This window comes from Gouania willdenowi, chromosome 6 (assembly GCF_900634775.1).
Source record: "Gouania willdenowi chromosome 6, fGouWil2.1, whole genome shotgun sequence".
Classification (NCBI taxonomy): Eukaryota; Metazoa; Chordata; class Actinopteri; order Blenniiformes; family Gobiesocidae; genus Gouania; species Gouania willdenowi.
Window position 1 is genome coordinate 40,799,377 of NC_041049.1, and position 4,906 is coordinate 40,804,282.

Sequence of the window (4,906 nt, forward strand, 5' to 3'; positions counted from 1 at the left end):
ATGTGAGAAGAAGGACAGAGTACAGACAAAGAGACATACAGACACCAAAAAGGAAGTAAAATGAATGCTGAGGCTAAAGTTGGAGTGTGTGTTTTACAATCAGGCAGAACGGGGGGCACACCGTGTAAATTAGCAGAGGCAGAGGCCCCCCCTTCAAGCTTTTGGGATGCAGGATGAACTTCTTCCATGAGGCTGTTCCTGTACATGATGTATTACCCTTGGTGCTCAGTGGCGTACCCTGGGGCAGGGCCGTGGGAAGGGTGGGGGTGGGTTGGGGGTTGAGTGACATTAAGGACCCTCCAAGGTGTCACATGGGCAACTGGCGGCACTCGCTCTAATTTTGAGCAGTCCCTGAAGTAAATGAACAAAGTGAACTAAAAACACCAAATTACAGAAATATATACTCGACCAGCGATTCTCAACTGGCGGGTCGGGACCCAAAAGTGGGTCAAAGTGTGGTCAAAAATGGTCAAAAATGAATAAATACTTAATGTCTCTCATGTTGGGCTTTTTTTATTTTGAAAGAAAAGTTCTCTTTTGACAACCATGCTGTGAAATGCATGTTGCACAGGATAAGATATAGATTTATGTTTTAATAATGATTATTTATTTATGTGTGTTTTCAACAGCTATTTCTGAAAAACTAAATTTGGTTGGTTGAATTCTAAAAAAAACTACAAAACAACAACAAAAACACAGAAAACAAATACACAATAATCAGAATCAGAAGTACTTTATTTATCCCAGAGGGGAATTCCTTATGTCACAGACACTAAAGAAATATTACAAGTGAAAAGAATAAACACTAAACAAAGAAGAAAAAAAGACAGAAACATACATAATTAAGTAAAAGACTGTTAATTAAATGAGTATTAAATACATGTGCACACATTACAGAAAAAGTAAAATAAAATGAAATAATAATTATAATAATACAAATATACAAATATAATACACATATATACAAGAATCAGAAATAAAATGTCTCCAAAATTACAAAAAAACTACACAAATTGGCAACATAAAAAACAAACAAAATGAGATGACAATACCCTAACTGACTCCAAAAACACCGTAAAACTACAGTAAAAACACAAGACAACAACAGAAAGTGCAAAATGGAGGAACAAATTACACAAAATGACCACAAAAAACCAAACAAAACAATAAATTACACCAAAAACACATGAAATGACAACACAAAGTTGTTGTTCTTCCCTGTAATAATGCTCAGATTGGTCATTATTCTAAATATTGACACAAATGCTAATATTGTGGCCCTCAGATCAGATAAAATCACTTTTTTGTTGCCCTGCTGTGATAATAGTTGTCCACCTCTGCTCCAAGGTGTCACATCGCTCCCCTGCTTCCGGAACATTTTCCCAGAGAAATGTCATAACGACAAGTTTAGATTGTTGGGGAGGTTTTGGGGTTCTTTTTCTGCCTGAGGGATGGGGGGGAGTAACGCTGTGGTTAATTGCCCCATTAGCAATGACAGGGTAAATTGGTGGAAGGGCTAACTATATATATTTCAGTGAAAACAACAAACCACAGGCGTACACCTGAGGGCACGAAAAGCACAATGAAGAGGGAATGGAAACGGGAGGAAAATTAACATTTGGAATGGAATAAAATCCACATCATGTCAGTCAAAAAAAAAAAAGTGCTTCAAAAAACCCACATTTAGCTGTTTAGTGTTAGCTTGTTTTTGTTTTTATACTCAAACCACAAATTAATCACTCACTCATGAGCAACATAAACATCAAATGTGACCACAAGCCTATTTAACAATGCAAAAAGGAATGGAATAAGTCCATCCATTTATTTGCAGGCCACTAATGAGCATTTTTGTTGCCGATTTACAGTTTTCCAGTTTCAAAAAGACTATATCATTGCATGCTTTTAAACACACACACACACACACACACTATTAATAATTGAGTGTTTTGCATACGTAAGCACCAAACATAAACATTGTGAAACAAAGCAGGTGTATTAACGTCTTAGATTTCCCCCTTTTTTTTATTAGAAACTATAAACTTAAGGATGCACTTAACAGATAAATTTTTCATATGGTCTGTGACACACACACACACACACACACACATGCACGCTCACACACACACGCACACACACATTATACATCCACTCTCAGCCTTTGTCTTTTGAAATAAAATGACAAATCGTGACACTAAACATTGGCCTTAACGAGGAAAAAACCCCACGAAAGGATAAAGACAACAAAGAAGTGACAGATTTATGTTTGTCTCCATTTATAACGCCGCTCTGACACAGAGGCCGACTGTAAGACCATCATTATGAATGTTTTTCAGGCCATAAAAATAATCATTGGATGAGGATCAGGCCATATGTCTATAATATTCTATACTGTATAAGTGCTTTCTTAATTGTTTTCAAATTGCATTGAAAATTATCCAATACATTTGCACATTTTCTTAAACAAGGTTAAAAAGCAACCAGGGGAAAATTGTATGTCAGTTTTTCCTGCTAAAGACTGCAGAATGTAGATGTGGCCTCGTCGTAGATTCTCTCAGCAATGAGCTGATGTTTCAGCGCCACATTTATATTTACTGCTGGAGCATTTCACTACACATCTAAGCTCACCCGTGTCTATTAAACAATTATAATGTGCATTTTTTTGGAATGTAAAAATGAGCTGCTGTGATGTAGATGACCACCCTGTTGTAAAAATATAGAAAATCTAAAAACAATGTTGCATAAGGACAGTTTCCATGGAATCCCATTTACGCCAGTAAAACACAACAAAAAACAAAAACAAACTAGAAATAGTACAATAAAAAAATACTGATACACTATCTCATAATTATGATATACTAAGTCATAATATATCATGATTATGAGATACTAAGTCATCATGTTGATATAGTATCTTGTGATTATGAGCCCATTTCCGCCAGAAAAAACCAAACTAAGAATAATAAAAAATCCCAAGTCTATCTCGTAATTATGAGATACAACGTCTATACTAAAACACTATATCATAATTATTAAATTCTAATGTTATGTTACTTATGAGCCCATTTCCACCAGTAAAAAAACAAAGAACAAACAAACTAGAAATAGTAAAAAAAATCCCAAGTCTTTCTCGTATTTATGAAATACAAAGTCTATACTAAGATACTATATCATAATGAGATACTAACGTAATGTTACTTATGAGCCCATTTCTGCCAGTAAAAAACTAAAAAACAAACAAACTAGGAAGAGTAAAATATATTTTTTTAAATCCCAAGTCATTTCTATAGATTATTATTATTATTATTATTATTATTATTATTATTATTATTATTATTATTATTATTATTATTATTATTATTATTTTACTTTTCCTAGTTTTTTAGGGTTTTTTTACTGGCAGAAATGGGATTCATAGAAACCTTCCTTATGCAACATTTTGTTTTCTTTTTTTCTTCTTTTTTTGTTTTACAACAGGGTGGTCAACAGCATCACAGCATTCCTCAAAATAAAGTCCCAATAGTTAAACAGGCACAGGTCAGCTTTGACGTGAAGAAAAACAAACAAATCCTATTTGATCTTACAAATAAATGCAGATTTCACTTTTTTTTTCTTTCTTTTTTTAAATATGGACGATGGACAGATTGCACATCGCAGCGTGAAATCCAACAATAGTATTATCATAACAATGGAGGCGAGAGGAGCTGAAGGATGGGACGGACAAAAAAAGCCACTGAAGGTCCTCCCGTGATAACACACACACACACACGCACGCACACACGCACACACGCACACACACACACACACACACACACACACACACACACACACACACACACACACACAGAAATAAATGGACACGTCACTTTGGCTTTAGATTATTTTTCCATGTCCATAGACAGAGAACAATCAGCGTGACAACCCTGCAAACCTCTGCTCCATCCCCAAAAAAAACGCTAAATATCAAACACTAAAACGATTATTCCACTAAATTATTGTTGCTATATCTATTGTTGAGATTTTATTTGAATTTTATTTATTTATTTTAGGTTCTTCAAAGCAAGGCCTACACATTTTTAATCAAACAAATTGATGTGATTACTTCATTTGATCCCACAGTGGGGAAATTAACATGTTACAGCAGCCAAACACACAAAGAGCATGAAGTGAAAAAACTAAATACAAAAATGCAGAAAGAAAGATAAAGTGAAAATAATAATAAAAATAAATAATAGATATTGGCCAAGATAACAGTTCAGGAAAATATATAAATAGGCAGTAAGTGTGATAAGTGTAATACACCAGTGTGAATAACGTGAAGATATTTGACTTTAATCCTAAAATAAGAGATTTTTTTTAAAATTTCAGAATCAGAATTTGAATCAGAAATGCTTTACTTATCCCATAGGGAAACTACTTATTTCATAGAGGCTCGAGAAATATTACAATTGAAAAGAATAAACACTAGACAAAGAAAGAAAAAGAAAATGTACATAATTAAGTAAAAGACTGGTAATTAAATAATGATTAAATACAAGGGCACACATTACCCTAGAAAAAAAAATATAATAAAAAAAAACAATAATAATCATGGAATTGTGTTGAATTAATTATATATGTTATGAATTACAGTTTTGCAATTAATTGTCTTTTTTTGTGATATAATCGGAATAAATGATTGAATTAGTGAATACAATGCAAAGAAATAAATGGGTTTTATTTTCTCCCCCAGCTACTGATTCACGCTTTCAAAATAAAATGACGGCATTTTTGGTTGAAATATTCTGACTGTTTGTAAAGTGTGAGCATCCCGTGTCCTCATCCTCATCTCTCTCTCTCTCTCTCTCTCTCTCTCTCTCTCTCTCTCTCTCTCTCTCTCTCTCTCGGAATCCTATTGATCCAAACGAGC